The 21563-nt window shown below is 36.2% G+C and overlaps 1 protein-coding gene across 1 annotated transcript in view; it reads left to right on the top strand.

The window, feature by feature from the left end:
• Positions 1-5133: 5133 nt before the first annotated feature.
• SPATA16 (spermatogenesis associated 16) overlaps positions 5134-21563 on the top strand; it is a 212957-nt gene continuing 196527 nt past the window's right edge. The window contains exon 1 of the mRNA XM_055110879.1: positions 5134-5290. The gene's annotated coding sequence lies outside the window, so the exon portion shown is untranslated. The remainder of the gene's footprint in view (positions 5291-21563) is intronic.

The raw sequence follows: 21563 nt of genomic DNA, 5'->3' as shown, positions 1-21563 counted from the left end.
ATGCTCCCTCCATGGGCAGACATCAGCTGAGTTTGGTCTGGTTTTCCTTGCTGCTCTAACAGGACAGCACGGAGCTCATTGCCTCACAATTGCTGTGTTCTCCCTCTCCCAGCACCCAGAAATGAGCTCTCTGTACCACACAGCTGCATGGGGTGGGAGAGGGGCAGTGTCGATGATTCGGGACTGTTAAGTCTCTTCCGTGTCTCTTTCAGTGATATAAAGTTAAAACCAGGTACTACGAGTGCTCACCGAATTTTTGGTTCTTTTGAAGGTATTTTTTCTGTGTTGATAGTTGTTAACTTGATGTCCTTGCAGGGGCATGATTGATGGAGCTTTCTATTTTGCCATCTTGCTCCGCCCTCTCTCAGATTTCTCATTTTTTTAAATCAAAAACTATAAGTGACTTAACTTAGTGAAAAAGGCAGGTTGAAAACTGAAATAGGCTGAAATTTAGGTAACATTATGCCAAACAGGTAGGCCAAGTTGTGAATGCAAAGGAACACATCAATGATAAGAAAGTGAAACAGTCTAATTATTGATATGGAGAAATTTTAGTGATGTAGAAAGAAGATCAAGACAGCTACAACATTCCCTTAAGCAAAAACCTAATCCAGAGCCAAGGCCTTACTAAAGCTCTTTAATTCTATGAAGCCTGAGAGAGGTGAAGAAGCTAAAGAAAAGTTGGAACCTAGAAGAGGTTGCCTCATGAGACCGAAGGAAAGAAACCATCTTCATAACATAAAAGTGCAAGGTGAGGCAGCAAGTGCTGTAAAAGCTGCACCAAGTTATCCAGAAGATCTAGCTAAAATCATTAATGAATATGGCTACACTAAACAAGAGATTTTCAATGTAGACATATAGCCTTCTATTAGAAGAAGATGTCAACTAGGACTTTTATAACCAGAGAGGAGAAGTCAATGCCTGGCTTCAAAGGTTCAAAGGACAAGCTGACTCCCCTGTTAGGGGCTAATACAGCTGGTGACTTTAAGTTGAAGCCGATGCTCAGTTACCACTGTGAAAATTCCCTAGAATTTTCAGCCCTTAAGAATTATACTAGATCCACTTTGCTTGTGCTCTATAAATGGAAAACCTAAGCCTGAATGATAGCATATGTGTTTACAACATGCTTTGTTGAACATTTTAAGTCTACTGCTCAGAAAAATATAGTTCTTTTGAGATATTACTGCTCATTGACAATGCACCTAGTCACCCAAGAACTCTAATGGGAATATACAAGGAGATTAATGTTGTTTTCATGCCTGCTAACACAATATCCATTCTGGATCAAGAAGTCATTTAGATTTTCCAGTCTTATTATTAAAGAAGTGCATTTTGTAAGGCTATAGCTGCCATAGATAGTGATTCCCCTGGTGGATCTGGACAAACTAAATTGAAAGCCTTCTGGAAATGATTGACTAGTCTAAGTGCCATTAGGAATATTTGCAATTCATGTGAGGAGGCCAAAATATCAACATTAACTACAGGGGCTTGGAAGAAGTTGATTCTAACTCTCATGAATGACTTTCAGGGGTTCAAGACTTCAGTGGAGAAGTTAACTGCAGATATGTTAGAAATAGAAAGGATCTAGAATTAGAAGTGGAGCTTGAAGATGTGACTGAATTGCTGCAATCCCATGATACAACTTGAATGGATACAGAGTTGCTTCTTATGGATGAACAAAGAAAGTAGTTTCTTGAGATAGAGTCTCCTCTTAGGGAAGATGCTTTGAACATTGTTGAAAGGACAACAAAAGATTTTGAATATTCCGTAAACTTATTTGATAAAGCAGCTGCAGAGTTTGAGAGGATTGACTCCAATTTTGAAATAAGTTCTTCTGTGGGTAAAATACTATCAAACAGCATCACATGCTGCAGAGAAATCTTCTGTGAAAAAAAATTATCAATGCAACAAACTTCACTGTCATATTTTAAGAAATTACCACAGTTACCTCAACCACCAGCAATCACCATCCTGATCAATCAGTAGCCATTAACATTGAGGCAAGACTCTAAATCAGCAATAAGATTGTAACTCACTGAAATCTCAAATGATTATCAGCATTTTTTAGCAATAATGTATTTTTAAATATGGAATGTATTTTTTAGACATAATTCTGTTGCACACTTAATAGACTACAGTACAGCGTAAACATAATTTTTATGTGCAGTTTTTGGTTTTGGGAAACCAAAAACTTAATGTGACTCACTTTATCGCAATATTCACTTAATTATAGTGGTTGGGAACCAAACCCACAATATCTCTGATATATGCCTGTATGCAGTGATAATGGATTGGAAGACTCATTTGCTAAAATGTCAGTTTTTCCTAAATTGTTCTATAGATTTCAACAATTCCAATCAAAATTGTAACAAGATATTTTCGATAAAAATCAACAAGGTGATTCTAGAATTTACATGGAAAAGCAAAGAAATTAGAATATACAAAATACTTCTGGAAAAGAAGAACAAAGTTGAAGGATATGCACTATCTGAAATTAGAACTTTATAAAGCTATAGTAACCAGGACAGTGTGATATTGAAGAAAAAGCAAACATATAGATCAATAGAACAGACTAGAGAGTACAGAAATAGACTTGTGCATTGATTTTTCAACAAAGGTACAAAGGCCATTCAATGGAAAAAGGATGGTCTTTTCAACAAATGGTGCAGGAACAACTGGACCTCTATTTGCAAAAAGAAATTAACCTCAACTCATAACTTGCACCCCACACAAAAATTAAGTCATAAATGATCATATCGTAAATGTAAAACCTAAAAACTAGGAAGCTCTCAAATGAAAACTTAGGAGAAAAATCTTTGTGACTTGGGGTTAGAAAAAGATTTCTTAGACATAAAATCAAAGACACAAGCCATAAAAAAGGTAAATGAAATGTATCAAAGTTAGGACCTTCTACTCCTTGAAAGACGTGGCTTAGAGAATAAAGAGACAAGCACAGACTGGAAAAACATACTTAAAACACAAGTCTGATAAAGGGCTTATATTTAGAATAAAAGAAGTAATAAACCAAGTAAAAATAAACCAAGTAAAAAACCAAGTAATAAAACAATCCATTTATTTTAAAATGAGCAAAAGATTGGGCCAGGCACTTCAACGAAGAAGATATAAATGGCAAATAAGCACATGAAAATATACTCAATGTCATTTGCTATTAGGGAATGCAAATTAAAACCACAAGGAGACACCCAAAGGAAATATTATTTTTAAAATGAAAAGAAAATCTGACAATACCAAGTGCTGGTGAGGATGTGAGAGTAACTGGAAATCTCATGTATTGCTGATGGGAAAGCAAAATGGTACAGAAATTTTGGAAAATAATTTGGCTGTTTCTTATGAAGTTAAACCCCATATGGCCCAGCAATCTGATCCATAGGTATTTAAGTAAAGTAAAACTTAAATTTACACAAACATATGTATACAAATATTTATAGGAGCTTTATTCATGACCACCCCCAAATATTCCTCAACTAGTGAATAGATAAACTGTGGTATATGCACACAAATAGAACATTACTCAGCAATAAACAGGACTGAACTCCTGATAAACACCACAGCAATGTGAATCTCATATGTAATATGCTGAATGAAAGAAGTCTGATTCAAAAGGCTACATGCTATATAATTCCATTTATTTGACCTTTGGAAAAGATAACACTAAAGGGACAAAAAACACATCAGTAGATGCCAGGGTGTGGAAATGATCCGCTGAGTTGACTACAGAGACATAGTGTTATTTTTATGGGTGAAAGTAATGTTTTAAATCTTGATTGTGTGGCACTTACAATCAAAACTTGCAGAACTGTTTACTAGGTTAAAAAAATTTTTTAAGGAAGCAGAGCTTTGAAGGCAGGATGGAGATACATCAGTGAGAGGTAGCAGGGAGATTATGACTACTGCAGAGGGATTGAAAAGCCTGTTATCACACAGCAGAGGCTTCATGCACCTCATCTCCATCAATCCTTACACCTTACCTTGAAGCGTAGTTTCCCCGTTTTTTGCAGAGAGGTAGGAGAGAGTAGGGGTGGGAAAGCGTGAATAAGACAAACTTTTTCCCCAAGAAGTGAAATTTAGTCATCATATTTAGTGTACTTTGTAAAAGATAGATTATACTACTGTAATCAATGGCAGCATAGAGTAGTAAAACCATAACTGGACTATTTTTATTATGTTCAAAAACAGACAAAACTAAACTGTGGTGTTAGAAACCACAACAGTCACTACCTACGGTGAATGAAAAGGAATGGAAATTAGAAGGGGTTTCTGGGGTGCTAAGAATTTATTTTTTTATTGAGGTGGTGGTTATTCTGATGGGTTCACGTTGTGATAATTTATTCAACACACTGCAGTTCATTCATTTTTCTGGATATATGTCATATTTCAATAAAAAGTGATGCATGTATGATTTGTTAAGCTATAAAGGAAAGCAAGGGATGTTTGTCATACAAGTCACAACAGTGGCTAGGAGAAAGACGCAGTCCTTAGGGGTACATAGATTTCTTCAAATGTATCAATAATGTGCTGCCTAAAATGCATAGAAGGTAAAGTGCGTTTATGTTTAAATATACATAATTACATATATAACGTAACATGTTATATATTATATAACATATGTTAGTATAATATATGATACATTTGATATATAATATACATTTATATATTCTATATAATATACATATTTTACTCTAAAACATACATAGGTAGGAGCTTATGAGATCTCATAAATGGTTTTAGAGTAAAATGTTTAAAATAATTTTCTTTAAAAGAGAACAAATACAAAACTTTATAAAATGTATGTATAAAGTCTATATTGTATCTGTGTAGTTTTGTGTGAAAGAGACAGAATGGTATGTTTTTTTTAATCTATTCATAGTAAAGAGACTGCAAAGATATACATGAAAATGTTCTCAGTGCTTCTCTTTAGAATACAGATAATTTTTATTTTATGTACATCTTTCTGTATCTTCCAGATTATTTTATTGATCATATTGTTTTTAGAATCTGAACGGAAAAATATAAATAACCTTGTTTTTATTATTGGAAACATCAAGTGCAACTCAAGAGGAAAGACTAGGGAGGTGCCAGTGACCCGCGCCACTTGTGGGCACGATGGGCCTCGTGGCACGGGACGTTTCAAGTCCGGGCGTCCCCGCGAGCAAGCAGCCTGATCAGGCCTCGCAGTGGGACGTTGGGAAGCCGGTGTTGGCAGATGCTGTGGCTGGGAGGAGTCCAGAGCTTCGCCCTGTCCCCGCGGGGCTGAGCCACAACTGCTTAGGTAGGAGGAGAATCATTCGGGTCTGCCCAGTTAAAGCTTTTCTCGTTCAGTGGCTGGGTGGGAAGGAAGGGAGATGACCCTCAGGTGAAGATGGAGAAAGCTGGGAAAACAGGAGCTCCTTTCTTCCTGCCCACGCGAGGAATGAGGAATGCTGCTTATAAAAAGCCCTAATAAGTAACCAAGAAATCATCTCCTGCAGGCAGTTAGAAGACAGGTAGTTCCAAAGTGGTTCCCTGTCCGCTGCACCGGGTCACCCTATCCTTCCCCACTCTGGTGAGAAAGTAAAGACTAAGATCCCACTTGGTTTCCCAATAACAGACTTTTTGTTTTGTTTTGCTTTATTCTAATATATATTCCCTAATAAAGTGTATAGTTTGAGGACATCTGCTAGTCAAGTGGGAGATGATGACTGCTAATTCAGAGTTCACATTTTATCATTTGTGATTCGGGATGTTGTCTCCTTAACCCATAATATTACTGTGGATTGAAGATATTGAACGTCAAGGAGTAGGATATTAGGGAGAGAAACAATCCAAGCTCCCTGTAAGACATAGACCATGTCATCATTTCTGTATCCTAACATCATGCCTGGCGTAAAATGCGTGCTCTGAAATGTTTGCTGTATGAATGAGTAAATGAATGAATGAATGAATGTCTTTTACAAGGACCTTGCTGTTCAAAGGTTGTTCAGCGTGAGCAATTAAAAATAGGTTCAAGCTTTGTTTAAAATTTGCATTTTGGATTTATTACCCATAAAATATTAATAGATATCAGTAAAGTTCTCTGTTTTTGAAGCATCGGGGAAGTGTTTACCATTTTTAGTAAGCCTTAGTTTGAAAGAAATGCATAAAAACTTTGTATTGTGTTTTTGTTCAACCCTTTATGATTAAGTTTCATGTACTAGCAGTATTATAACAGAAACTACCCTAATTTCATTAAGTTGTTCATCCTCTGAGCAGTGAAACTAGCACCTTGGAAATTGATTATGACTAAAAGAAAGCAACCAATGAGCATGAACTGTGAGATACAGAACCTTAAAATGATCTCCAGGCATAAACCCACAGTTAATCCTTACTGCAGGAGTTTGTTTGTTTGTTTGTTTTGAGACAGAGTCTTGCTCTGTCACCCAGGCTGGAGTGCCGTGGTACCTTCTTGGCTCACTGCAACCTCTGCCTCCTGGGTCCAAGTGATTCTCCTGCCTCAGCCTCCTGAGTAGCTGGGATTACAAGCACGCGCCACCACAGCCAGCTAATTTTGTATTTTTAGTAGAGACATGATTTTGCCATGTTGGCCAGGCTGGTCTCAAACTCCTGACCTCCAGTGATATGCCCACCTCAGTATCCTAAAGTGCTGGGATTACAGGCATGAGCCACTACGCCCAGCTATTCTTTCTAATTAAGACACACAGTGACTGAAGCTACATTCCTCTACATAGAATTTCACTGCATGTTGTGTTTTTGTTGTTGTTCCTTTTATGTGACACATCAGTTTGAAATAAATGAATAGGTACCCCAACAACTGTAGGCCATAGTAACAAAAGCAGTGCAAACACCATATGCTCAAGGGTTTTTAAATCCTTTTACATCAGAAAGCCTAGAGTATTGTCTTTCAACTAGTGTAGAATATGTTGAGTCATCTTCTTGGAAAGTAATGTTCAAGTTGTAACATTTTGCACTCACGAAGAGCTTGCTGAGTTTTTCAGGGATGTTATAAAATAAAATATTATAGCAGTCTAGCTTAAATATAGCAAAATAAAGACTAATTTATCATAGCTCTAGCTAAATTTCAAAATATATGCAATGAATGAGCATGAGCCATCTGTCTAATAGAAAGCATTTTTCTAAGTGTCTAATTTTTAAAAAAATTGCTGAACAATAATAACAGCAATAACAAAAATGATGATAATGATAGAATAATAGTTAGCATTTATTGAGCGGTTACTGTTTTCAGGCAATCTTCCTATATTACTCTTCTCAACAATTACATGAGGCAGATATTATAATTAACTCCATTTTGCGAATAAGAAAACAGAACCCAATGGCTATGACTGATATCAGAATTCCAAATTCCTATATGATGGGGAAAATTACTGTAAAATTACTGGAAGGTGAAGATTCAGCTTTAGCTTTACATTTTAGAAAGCCTCCAGGAGTAAATGTATTTACATACTATATGATGTGATATACATTTATGTACACCTATGTACATCTATTCTGAAATGTGCAGAATTCATGTATTTGAACCACCAATATTTCACGATTTAGGCAACTTTGAAAGGTAATTGAGTTGACTTGATACAGGATAGGTGTTAGAAAGCGTCTCTTTAACCTTTATGAGTAGAAACTGAAGCTGAATTCACACTGTCATCTAGAATTGCACAAGAAGTGGAAAATTGATATGGTTTTAAGTAGGCCATTTAAAAGGAAATGTTTCAGGAAGACTTGTATGATAATTACTGAATAGAAATCAGCTCCTGATTTCAATTTCTTTTCATAGACAAATTAGTTATTCTGTCTTGCTGTTTATTTTAGATTTACCTAAATAAGTTGTGCATGTGCCTTTCAAACATAAGCATTATTATATGGAATCAAAGTTAAGGAAGATTAATACCTTACAGAGGAAGGGAATTGTATATAACTCTGAGCTGATGTTTTTAAAACGTTTGAAAATATAGAGTTGAAAATATTGGCCTCACTTTTCTTTAGGGACCTTTAGCTCGTTACTTATTAGGAAGATAGCTCCACATCTTAGCTTAAAAGTTACTGGCACTCAACCTGGTCTGTATTTCTCTGCCAGAATAACTTTCCTTAGGAAATTCCGCATTGTGGGTGTTCATCTGATTTCACATGCATGAATGCTTCAGTGCTCTCCCACTGGTTCTCAATTAAATTCCTATTAGCCAGCATAACTCAGGCAGAAGAATTCGATGCTGTCTTGAACGATCACCGAAGTTATAGCTTGAGATGACATTGCATTATCACCCCCCCACCAAGAAAAAAAGTATGCATTTAACTTGTTAGAAATCAGCTCAATTTTGTTAACTTGAAGATGTAAGGAGCAACAACATGATATAAATCACTTCTCATTCCTGTTGAACAGACATTTGGAAACCTAAGTTTAAGGTGAAGAAAGAAAGGATTGCAGTGGTCCTCTCTAACATACATTCCCAGACCTAATACATCTGGTCTCTTCTTTAGGGAGACGTGTGTGTGTCTGTGTGTGTCTGTGTGTGTGTGTGTGTGTGTGTGTGTATGTGTTGAGAGTCCATGGGATCCCCCTCAGAGAAGAAGATAATGGAGGAATAAACACATAGAAGGCTTCTGAACCTTCTTACGTATTGGGGCCAAGGCTTAATTAAAGGCTTTCAAAAGTTCCGATCTCTCAGTTAACTTCCTCACCCTTTATATTTACTGATGTAGTTAACAGTGAAGAAGCATCATGTTAAATATGAGAGTCATTACCAGATTGAAAGAAAAGACTTGAAATACATTGAAATTACCACCATTTATGAATGTAGAAAAGGAGGAAGTTTTAGTGTTCATAGAAGCTTTATCTTCTGCAGCTGCCATTTCTTTTCCTGTTTTCCTCCCATAGATCCTGCCTTCCATGGACCTTTCTGTGACTCTGTCTGTTGTTATAGAATTTGTCTAACATCGTGGTCATCTGATTTTGTTCTTTCTTATCTTTCAGTAGCAGGTGATCATTTCTGTTCTCCACCTATCTTTCTACCACCCTAATTCGCAATATTTTTTATTCTTCCAGATCTTTCACATCCACAATATTCCTTCAAGATAATGGGATGGGGTTGGGATATAATGGGCGGGAGGTGCCATTTGAAAAGAATCCCTCAGAGCCTGATTCATCTCTTCCTCTAGGCTTCAGAGTGCTGCTTCTTTCTGGGACATTCCCACCTGGAGGTGTTGCCCTAAACTGGTATAAGCTGATTTAGATGTACAGTGATGGCAGAGGCAGATTTATTTTGATAGCAGAACTCATCAGGCAAGCTCTTTAGACCCCATTTCTACTAATGTTGAAATGTGGGAATGTAGAGAGGGATTATTTAAACTTTCTCATCAAATACAATTCAGTAGTGTTTTTAAATGGGTTCTTTGGGTACGTTTTTCCTCTCAAGTGGTCACCATTTTTCCCTCCTTCCCAAGAGAGAGGACAGGGAAAGCTTATTCGTCTACTTGGTGGCTGCACAGGGAAGGGGTCTTGAGTCACTGTCTTCTCTGGTTCCCACTGGCCTCTCTTGAGACCCTTCTTCTTCCCACCTTCTCCTAGGACTGGGTGTTGACTGAGGTAAGGCTGAGCCTGCGGTCATTGGTCTGGTCATTAGGTCACCCTATTTTCCAATTAATATAACAAACAACTGCAGGGAGTTTGGGTCAGAAAGCAAGCACAGAGGCTTTATTCCTCCCTCTGCCACAGCTAAATTTAAAAAATTTTGACAGTAATGAGTATGAAAAACTAGTTAGAATGAATGAATAAGACCTAGTATCTGACAGCACAAGAGGGTGACTACAGTCAATAATAATTTAACTGTACATTTTAAAATAACTAAAACGGTATAATTGGATGGTTTGTAACACAAAGGATAAATCCTTGAGGGGATGGATACCTCATTCTCCATGATGTGATTATTACACATTGCATCCCTATGTCAAAACATCTCATGTACCCCATAAATATATATACCTACTATGTCCCCACAAATAATAAAAATAAAAAATTATTTTTAAAAAGATAGCATAAAAATAAAAGTAAAAAATAATAATTATGACAATGAAAGCAAGCAACTGCTACATGTTCAGTGCTGTTTGCCCTGGTGTTTAGAACCTTCAGAAATGTAATCATGGAATCTCTTTCAGTCTATCTACCATACACACAGTCTGATAATTTCCAAGCCACTAACATGAACTGCATTTCATTTGTTTTGTGTGGTTTTACCCTCCTGGAGAATTTTGAAGAAAACACCTCCTAACTATCAAATCCTTACCCTGCCTTCTTGCTTATATTCTTAGACAATGCAAAGGTTGTAGGTAAGGGAGTAGGGGGCATGTGTTTAGGCAAAACTTGCCTTAGGAAATCTCAGAGTCTTTGTATGTAAAATTTCAATCTGTCTTGACCTTTGATTTTCTTAAACTTTTTATCGATGCATAACATACATTTGGTAAAAGGCACAAATGAAGACAGATTTAATCAAATGAACACATTGGTGTAACCAGCTCTCAGATCCAGAAATGATGGTACCAGTAAGCCCAGGAGCTCCCCCTGTTCCATTCGAGTTACTACTCACTGTCTCAAGGGCAACCACAAATCTGACATCTAACAGCACAAATCAGTTTTGCCTAAATTTAATCTTTATTTAAATGAATCATATAATATGTATTCTTTTGTATCTGGCTTCTTTCACTCCATGTTTTATTTGTGAGATTCTTCCATGTGGTTGCTTGTAGTTGTAGTTCCTTTATTCTCACTGCTAATAATATTTTTCCATTGTATAAATATACCACAATATTTTTATCTTTTCTATGATTCATGGGCATTTGGAATGTTTTCAATGTTATTATGTTATTACGTTGTTGTGAATAGTGCTACTGTGAACATTCTTGTATGCATTTCTGCTGGGTATATAGGAAAAAGAATCTGCCAGTACAGGATATAGGAGGAAGCAGATGCTGCCAAACAGCTTTCCAAATTGGTTGTACCATCTTACATTTATATCTGCTTTGTGTAAAAGCTCCACTTACGCCATATACTTGCCAATACTAGGTATTGTCTGTCTTCTTAATTTTAGCCTTCTGGTGGATTTGCTGTGGTATCAACCTGTGGTTTCACTTTGCATTCCATTGATGACTAAACTAATGGGAGTTAATAACTCTTTCAAGAGTTTACTGACCATTTGGAGATCATCTTTTGTGATATGTCTATTAAAATGTTTAGCCCACTTCTCTACTGGGTCTTCTTCTTCTGTCTTCTTTCACAGAACTCCTTTATATATTCTGGATACAAGTCCACATCAAATATATGTACTACAGATATTTTCTTTTATTCCATGAATTGTCATTTCATTTTTAAAGATGTGTTTTGATGAACAAAAATTATTATGTATAATATAATCCAATTTTTTATTTGTATGTTCTGTTCAAGAAATCCTTGCCTACCCAACTCATAAAATCATCCATTTTCTTTTAAAAGCATTAATGTTTTTTTTTTACATTTACCGTTGCAATGCATTTGGAATTGATTTTTGTGCATTATGTAAGATAGGTATCAAAATTTATTTGCTGCATTTGATTTAGGCCAGCACCATTTATTTAAAAAGCCATCATTCTAGTTTTTGACTTATTCTGTTTTCTGTTGCTATAGCAGAATACCTGAGACTGGGTAATTTATTTTAAAAATAAGTTTATTTGGCTTACAATTCTGGAGGCTGGGAAGTCCAGGAAACATGGCACCAGCATCTGCTGTTTCTGGTGAGGAACTCATGCTGCATTACCACGTGGCAAAGAAGCAAAGAGGAAGCAGACATGCAAAAGGAAGACCAAACATGCGAGGCAGTCTTGCTTTACAATGGCTTACTTTTTTTTTTTTTTTTTTTTTGAGGCAGAGTCTTGCTCTGTCACCCAGGCCGGAGTGCAGTGGTGCAATCTTAGCTCATTGCAACCTCCTCCTCCCGGGTTCAAGTGATCCTCCTGCCTCAGCCTCTTGAGTAGCTGGGATTACAAGAATTTACTCCCTCACTCACTCAGCATTAATCTATTCATGACTCAAACACCTCCCACTAGACCTCACCTCCCCACACTGCTGCATCAAGGTGAAAATCAGGCTTCCAACACATGAACTTTTAGGGGACATGCTTAAGCCACAGCACCCCCATTGCGTGCCAGGGTCACTCTTGTCATAAATTAAATGAACATTTATATGTAGGTCTACTACTGGACTTTTTATTCTTTTCAGGTGGTGTAATTTATCCTTGCATCAAAGCCATGCTGCCTCCTTACTATAGCTTTATTTATAGTAATTCTCAATATCCGGCCAAGTCTGTCAGCTTTGTTCTTCTTCAAGATTAACATGGCTATTCTTGGCCCTTTTTTTTTCCATATAAAATGTGAAATTTGTGGTGGCTTGACTTATGAGTGAGCTATGGTTAATTTTGGTAAAAGTTGCAGGTACACTTGAAAAGAATGTACATTCTGATGTTCTTTGTTACAGGATTTGACATATGTCTATTAAGCCAAGTTTGTGGCTTATGTTACACAGAGCTCCTATGTTCTTGAAAGTTTTTTCTTTCCTTTTTCCTTTCTTTCTTTTTTTGTCTGAAATTCCATCAGCCTTTGACAGAGTTGTGTTACAATTTCCCACTATAATTGGAGATTTGTCAATTTCTCCTTGTATTCATCAATTTTTTACATTTTATGTACGTAAAAGCCTTGTTATTCACTGAAGACAGATTTAAATTGTGCTGTCTTCTCCTTAGTTCCCTATAGCATCCTTAGGGATGAGGGCACATGAACATGGCTGTGGTGATGAAGAAATTTGGCAAAAGAATACCTGCACTGACTGTGCGGGCCACCACCGCATCGGTAAAGGCTGCCTAGAGCCCTACAAACAGAAACATTTGCTGCTGGCAGAAACAGAAAATTCCAAGAAGGAAATGTCCCTTCTTCCCCTTTCAGCTTTGCAGTGTTTCTCCAGTACCCTCTATTGGCAGAGCCTAACTTTCAACCAGCTGGAAAAATAAAAATGTAGTCTGCAGATTTCAGTTCCAGTATCACAATACAGAGTGATGGGTGGGTTTGGAGCTGAGGAACAATAAATCAATAAATAACATACCTTCTGTATTTCTAGTAATGCTTCTTTCCATAAAGTCCACTTTGTCTGATTATTAGTTGAGCCATCCCTTATCTTGGTTGATGTTTGCATGCTGTATCTTTCTTCATGGTTTTATTTTCAACTTCTCTGTGTTCTCATATTTAAGGTGTAGCTTTCTTAAGCACTATAGAGTTGGGGGTAGTAATTTTTTCCTGTGAGACCATCTTGGTCTCTGAGTTGGGGGTAGTAATTTTTTCCCATGAGAAATCTTGGTCTCTGAATTAGAATATTGAGTTCTTTTAAATCTGAAGTAATTGCTGATAGATTTTGGTTTATGTCTACCTCATTGCTATCCATTTTATATTTGATCCCTTTTATTTCTCTCCTTTTTGGGGTTAATCCAAAAATATTTTAATTTTTTGTTACATTAATTTGTTAATTATATATTAGTTTATATTTTATATTCCCCAGCTTCTACCTTACAAATTAAACATGAATCCTTGACTTCTTCCAATCTAATACAGATGATTATTTTTACCAAACTCCTAATAATTTTGTAACATTAGAATACTTTAACTCTGTTTACACTCTCACATCTTTTGCACCATTGTTGCCATTCTTTTTAATTCTGCCTAGGTTTTAAATCCTGTAGAGACATTTCTATTATTGTCTTATGCAGTCAAGTGACAACAGTCAATATTTACTTCTATGTGTATATTCTTACATATTTACTTTTACTATTACTCTTTAATTCCTCCTGGAATTCTCTTTTGCTTTTGCTTCATTCTCTGTGTTCCTTCTAGGGATCCAACTATACTCTGTTAAGACCTTTTCACTATGTTTCACATGTTTCCAAAGGTTTTTTAAATAATATTTTTCATTATTTTACTTCTCTGCTTAAATTTAGATATATTCTATTGCTGTTTCTTGAGTTTACTAAATCTGTCTTCTGCTGTATCTAATGTGTTGTTTAATCCATCTAATGAGTTCATTTCCAATAGTATATTTCTCAACTCTAGAATTTGTTATTCTTTTTATAGAATCTAATACTCTATAAAGAACTCTGGTAAAGTTCTTTATCATTTCTCACTCTCTTGTCATAAATATAGTAATTAGAGTTGTTTTAAAATTCCTTACCTAGCTCTAATGTCTTGATCAGCCACGGGTAGGTTTCTAGTGTTTACTTTTTTGTTTGTTTTTTTAAATTGTTATCTTGAGATGTTTTATTTTTGCATACTTAATGATTTTCCCTTAAGTGCTGAATAGTGTGTATAGAAAATTATAGATGATCCCGATGATGTATCTTCCTCCATAATGGATGTATCCTTCCTTTCACTAGGCAGATAACATGGCACTTCATCTTAATTTAATTAGGGACTATTTCATATTGAGGCTGAGCTGCAACCCTCGAAAAAGTCTACCTGTAGTCTACCCTGGTTCTCAAGAGTTTCAGCTGAAAGTGTGGTGTTTCTCCAAAGCCCTTTCTCCTGTGGATCCTTGTCTCGTAAGACCGCAAAAATTTTATTTTCCTTTCAGAGGCTTTCCACTTTGCCATCCTGCCCCATGAATGCCCAGAAATTGGCTTTCTTTTCTGAGTGGTAAAAGAGCTCTGTGTTTGAGGCTTGCCACATATTTACCCAAAGCTTACAGGTTTCAACATTACCCACCAGTGACACTCTTTCAGTGAAATGTTGAGATGATCACACTCTTTCCCATGCCTACGATTAGCAAATGCCCCCAGAAATTGCCCCTGTCAAAGTCAGCTCACTTTGACGAGGGAGTTATACCCTCTTCATAGCCTTCTTAGCTATATTCAAACAAATGATTTGGTCTTTTATTCTGCTTTTCTATTAGTTCTCAACAGAAGTTCTGATCTACTACTCCATCCCACCCATAAGCAGAGTATAACGTGTAACTGTTTGAACCATGTATTTTGTTAGGTTCCATTTGTTAAAATAGTAAATTTTAAAGTACGTCTTTGTTTTAAAGTTTTGCACAAACCAAAATTTTTTTTCCAAGCAGTTCTTTGGCTTTATGGTTTTCTTTGGCTGAGCTCAACTGGGGAAATATTAGTGGATGATCAATATGCAATCAGTCCTCAAATATTTCCGTAGTCCTTAAACCTGTAAATCTTCATTACATGTAATTGAAATATGATTGAAAAAGTAAAAAGTTATATTTCTAAACTATTTTGACATTTCCTCTATCTTAATTCCGAAGTTAATTTTTCTCACAGACAAATGCATTTCCACAAAATAAATATTGTTACTTACCCTAGAAAAAGATTCAGAAGAAATATTCAAACAATAGCACTAAAACACTATACAAGTAAGAAATGATTATTATTTTTTACCTAGGATAAGTATATACAAATTCCAAATGGTTACATTTGAAAGCACTTCATAATTATATTATCTTTAGTATAATGTCAAAGCAAGAATCTTGCAAAGAACTAGGTGAGCCCTACTTTTGGCTCAGCTGTTTATGATGGGAAGTGGCTTGACATGCATATGTAGATAAACAGATCATTTTTTACTATCTTTGTCTCTACTAGGTTCTGTAATAAGTGCCATACAACATTGTGCTGTTTATCCTCGGGCAAATCATATGGAAAAATCTCAACCAACGGTTTCTCTAGTGTTAAAAATGAGCGTTTATTCTGCAACTTGTAAAAGGAAGGACAGTGTAGGGGTTAAGTTAAAATGCACTGTAAACGATTATAAAATATTAAAATGACAATGGTGAAAGCTGTATTATATGAGATGTTTGGGGATTATAGAATTTTTTTTTTTTTTTTTTTGAGACGAAGTCTCACTCTGTCGCCAGGCTGGAGTGCAGTGGCACAATCTCGGCTCACTGCAACCTCTGACTCTCAGGTTCAAGTGATTCTCCTGCCTCAGCCTCCCAAGTAGCTGAGACTACAGGCACATGCCACCATGCCCAGCTAATTTTTGTATTTTTAGTAGAGACGGGGTTTCACCATGTTGGCCAGGATGGTCTTGATATCTTAACCTCGTGATCCGCCGCCTCAACCCCCCAAAGTGCTGGGATTACAGGCGTGAGCCACTGCACCCGGCCGATTATAGGATTTCTATGTTCATCTTTACCTGTCTCCATTCTACTCCAAAAGATACTTTACAGTGATATGTAATGATCTAAGATGAAAATAAACATCCACTTCAACCTCTGCAAATAATTAAGGAGGAGTCTCATCTTCATGCCTCAGGTTCTATTTGTGAGGTAATGGAAAATACTATTCATTCATTACCCATAGTGTACCCATTCCAGTGGATCATGCGTTATTTGCTTGGTGTATGATAACACTGGAAGGTAGGTCAGCCATCCCTGTTTGTGATAGGTGTTCCCCAATTGTACAGACTGTTCTTCAGGACACAAAATTCTCAGGGAACAAATGTCTTGACTCGATTTTCATGTAAATATTAATTGCCAACTTACTATTTTTAAGAAGAAAAATTATACAGATGTGTGTTTATGTATAAACAGTTTCACAATGTAAAACAAGTCATCAATAATTAAACATTATTAGTATGTTTTATGTATAAATATTATATATAAGTATATATATAATACAGTGAATACACAGAAATCTGTACATGTAGTAGGATATATAGAGAGCACAATATTTAACACCATAATAGCTGTCCTCTGCAGAGAACTTATTGTGGGCCAGATGATGCATTAGTTCTTAACACGTGTTATTTTGTCAATCTTTCAATCATCTCTATGAGGAATTAATTAGTATTCATGTTTTTTGGGTAAGGAAACCAAGATACATCAAAGTTAAGTAACCGGGCTGAAAGTTTCTTTAGCAAAGAAAAGACAGAGTTAGGATTTGAACTTATATCTCTCCAAATCCAAAATTCATGTCCTGTCTTCCATGCTACCTTGGTTCTTGAGTTTGGAACGTCCTCCCAAGAAAAATGGATAACATTTCTGATCTCTTGCTCCTGAGTTCCTGTGAAGCACAATCCATTTTATTTATCTTTGTAATTCCCCAGGAATTAGCCCTGTATTTTTACCCAGCAGGAACTCAACAAGAGTTTGTTGACTAAATGGATGAGTGAATGTCTACCAATAATTCGTTCTTATAAACGTATTTTTCAAGAGAGTAGCCATTTAGACCTTAAAGTGTTTCTTTAGCATCAACAGCTAATGCAGCCTCTGTCTTTCTGGCAGACTGCTTCATCCGTGGAAGCCCAGGTGCCAGTGTTACCTAAGCAAAATAAAGCATGTGAATGCATTGGCCTGGGGCCAACATGATTCACCAGACCACCAATATCAGTATCCTCTGGAGTAAGCTAATCATGAATATGCTTACGTCACCAGAAAAGTAGCATTACCAAAAAAGTAATTTTCTGGGAAAACTTGCTCTAGCATTTAGTATTTCAAAAGAAGCATGAAAGTAATTATGATAATATCTGACCCTTGTTAAACATTTTTAAAATTCATTTTATGACAGTATTGTTTTTTACTAATACTTTTCAATTCAAGTGGTGGGAGTTGGAGTAGGAAAGTCAGGAGGCGGAGCATATGCCATAACCATTTGCATGATGTGAACCTCTGGTGTTTTCAATACAGCCCTCTTCTGCTTACTAAACGTGCAAATTCCTATGCATTACCCCAGACATGCTGAATCAAAATCTGTGGGGCCTGGAACCTAGAAGGCTTCAGGGGATTCTGATGCATACTAAAGTAGTATCTCCCACTAAACTATGAACTTTTTGTGAGTACAGGCATCCCAGTACTGACACAGGTCATGACAGAGTTGTTGCTTAGTAAATCATAAATGAATGATTGAATTAATTAATAAATTCTTAAGAAAAAAAGGGATATTTAAAGTCAGCACCATATGATCCACCCTTATTCTGCCTACTTTATGCCATGAGTTTGTGCTTCTAACTGCTGAGGACATTATGTTTTTAACAAATGAATTTTGATTTACTTTATGGATGGATATAATGGAGCCTGGAACCAGAGCCTGTAGACCAACTTCAGTCCTGCCATTGCCACTAAATATGGATGTGCCGCCTCTCTAGCCCTCATCGTTAGAGTAAAGGTGTTAGAACAGATTTGCCCTGTGATTCCTTTCCAATGCTAAAAATTTATTTTTATATTTAAAAATATTTGTACTTTGATGGTGACTAGCCCTCCATCTGAGTACTCTTATGATGTCATGAGTTAGGAAAGGAAAAATCACCATTTTGCAATCATCATAGTTTAGATTGGTTCAGGCAAGAATCATCAGTGGATGCTAAATTGAGGGAGGAAAGTTTGATGAGGAAGCAGGAAATTGCGTGGTCGCAAAGTGTCTTCCTACAGACTGCATGTAAGTTGCAAGTGGAAAAATCTGTAACTATACTCTGGAAAAACTAGATAACATCTTGACCAGGTGATCAAAATTGACATCACCAAAGAAAAGCAAGCGGACGTTGTATGCCTCCAAATGTGATACCCTGAGAAACACACAACATATTCGTTCTGTAGTATAATGGCTGAGGCCGCTTAACCTGAATCTAATCATGAAGAAGTATGAGAAAAATCCAAATTGAGGTAGATTCTGTAACATAGCTGGCTTGTACTCTTCAAAATTGGCAATGTCAAGGAAGATAGAAAAAAGCTGAAGAAAGAACTATTCCAGAGTAAAAGAGACTAAAGAGACACAATACATTATCCTGGAGAAAAAAGAAATCCTAAGAGGACATTATTGAGACAACTGACAAAATAGGCAAAATAGGGATAGGGACTGTAGATTAGACAATAGTATCATATCAATGTTAACATCCTGGATTTGATAACTGTATTATGCTACAGTAACGAAATATCCTCAGTCTTAGGAAATGTGCACTGAAGCTTTAAGGGGTAATGAGGCTTGATGTATACAACTTACTTTCAAACAGCTTAGCAAAAATAATATAAATGTTTTTATGTGTGTGCCTACATATTTCTGCATGTGTGCACACACACACATTAGGGAAAGAGAATTATAAATGTGATCAAGAGGTTTAAAATTGGTAAAGCACAATTTTGAGTTCTTGATATTCGTACAACTTTTCTGTAAACTTAAAATTATTTTAAATAAAAACTTGTGAATTTTTTAAAAGATGCACTTCCCATCTCTCAGTAGCTTTAACTTTAAAACATGTTTGAGAATAATTAACTAAATTGAAGGTTAGTTCAAAAGAAGAAATCTTCATATTACTGTCCATTAATTTTGCGGATCTCTGCAAACAAAGCACTGAACTGTCCAACATATGTTTCTTCATTTGGAAATTGTGACAACAATTTACCTTGTGTATTGTGGTGGGATGCAGTGGAGTAAGGCAGACAGAATTCTGAATGAGCTGCAAGATGTGGTTAAAAGTACTGATTTATTATGTGACTATAAACAGGTCATTTTACCTGAGTAAGACTTCATTACTTCTTCTGCAAAATAAACAGATTAGAGTATTTTGAAAGATTCTTCATCTCTATACTCTACAATACTGAATTATAGTTTAAGAAACCAAATGTGAAAGTCTAAGAATTAAGAACTTTATAAAAAGAATTAAAGAGTTGACCAAAGTTAAATGAAATTATTTTTTCTTTACACATCTATACAGCCTCTTATGTAAATAGAAACTTGGATCACTTTTACAGGAAGACAGAGCAGTGTTTGCAAAGAAAGAGAACGAGATTCAAACTTTGTCTTAAAATGCTCATGAATTTGGCAAGCTGATTGCATTTATGTTTTAAGAGGAAATGTAGCCAAAGGTCTCTAAAGTACGCTGAAACATTACTTCCTCTACTTCCATATTCCTGCCACAGCAAATGAGTTATTGTTTTTACAAATTGTATTAAGGATTTTGAAGAAATACAATTGAGCCCTCGTGGACCACACTTATAAGGATAGCAAGTTGTACAATTATCACTTCTCCAAAAAAGACTGATTTTTCTGAAGGTTCTGGTTCTGAATAAGCCATGCTGTATGTCAACAAAGAATAAGAGAAATTATTTACTCCCTAACAAAGACTACAATAAAAAAGACCAGGGTAGGTACATCATAAATATTGTTGACATAGAGTAACAAACAACAAAAATAAGAAAAAAGAATCAGGATGCTACAGCGCCTAGAGAAGCTTTCCATTTTGAAGCCAAGTTGTAAAAAGCTAACTTACATTTAGGTGATTGCCTAATTTTCAGCTTTTGTAAAGTGATGCAACAACAACAACAAAAAGATACTTTTGAATGTTTCATTAATTGTGTAATAAGATACCATCATCAATTTTTCCAGTCAACAAATATTTACTGTGTGTTGAGCACATTCTGAGTATATAGCAGTGAAATAAGTATACAAAGGGCAGTCTCTCACATTCTGGTGGGGGAATATAAATATGAATGAAATGCAGACAAGTAAATACCACTATGATGAGTGGCATGGAGAGACGTAAAATACATACACAACTTGGTAGGGCTGATTACTCTAGTTCATCAGAGAAGGTTTATTTGCGAACAAATATTTAAGCTATGATCTGAATAACATAAAAAACACCGTGGAAAGAATAGTCTAGCCCAACCAGTGCAAAGGTTCTGAGTTGGGAATGAACTTGTCAAATTAGCAGAACAGAAGGAATGCCAGGTGGCTGGAACATAGTAGACCAAGGGGGAAAGATATGTGAGGAGTTTTCAAAGGAGGCAGAGGCATCAGAGATTGTATTCGATTCTAGGTGTTATGCACAGCCATTAAAAGGTCTTTAGTAAGAATGAGGTGGGATCTGATTTTCATTTAGAAGGATGACTTGGGTTGCTGTGTGAGGAGCACCTGCAATAATCTAGAGAGGAGATCATGGGCCCTGGAGGAGGGTATTGATCATACATATGGAAAGAGGCAGACCTTGGAAGGAGAGTCAACAGGACCAAATGACGGATTGTAGGATAGGGATTAACTGACAGAGAGGAATAAAGGATAACTTGTAAAGCTCTATCTTGGCCAACTGGGGGGATATGGTTGGCATGCACTGGGATGGGAAGACTGAGACAGGGACAATTTTAGAGAATGGGAATTAGGAGATCTGCTGGTATTGTTAAGATGTATATTTGGTATTGTTAAGATGTATATTTGGTATTGTTAAGATGTATTAGATAATTTAAGATGTATAATGTGTATTAGATGTCACATGGACAGAGGAGTATACAATTTTGATGTTTTAGGAGGATATAAGGATTAGAGTTGTAACACGGGTAGTTAGGTGTGTATGATGGTATTTGAAGCCATAGAACTGGACAAAATCACCTGAGGAGAGAATGTAGCTGGAGAAAAGAAGGGGCTCCATGTGGGCTCTTGGTGGAAGAGAAAAGGAACAGCCAATCCAGGATATTGAGAATGAGTGGTGAGTGAAATAATTGGAAAATTGGAAGAGCATGGTGTCATACAAAGTGAGAAGAAAGTGTTCCATTA

The sequence above is a fragment of the Pan paniscus genome, chromosome 2 (assembly GCF_029289425.2).
Source record: "Pan paniscus chromosome 2, NHGRI_mPanPan1-v2.0_pri, whole genome shotgun sequence".
Classification (NCBI taxonomy): Eukaryota; Metazoa; Chordata; class Mammalia; order Primates; family Hominidae; genus Pan; species Pan paniscus.
This window is presented reverse-complemented; position numbering and strand designations above follow the sequence as displayed.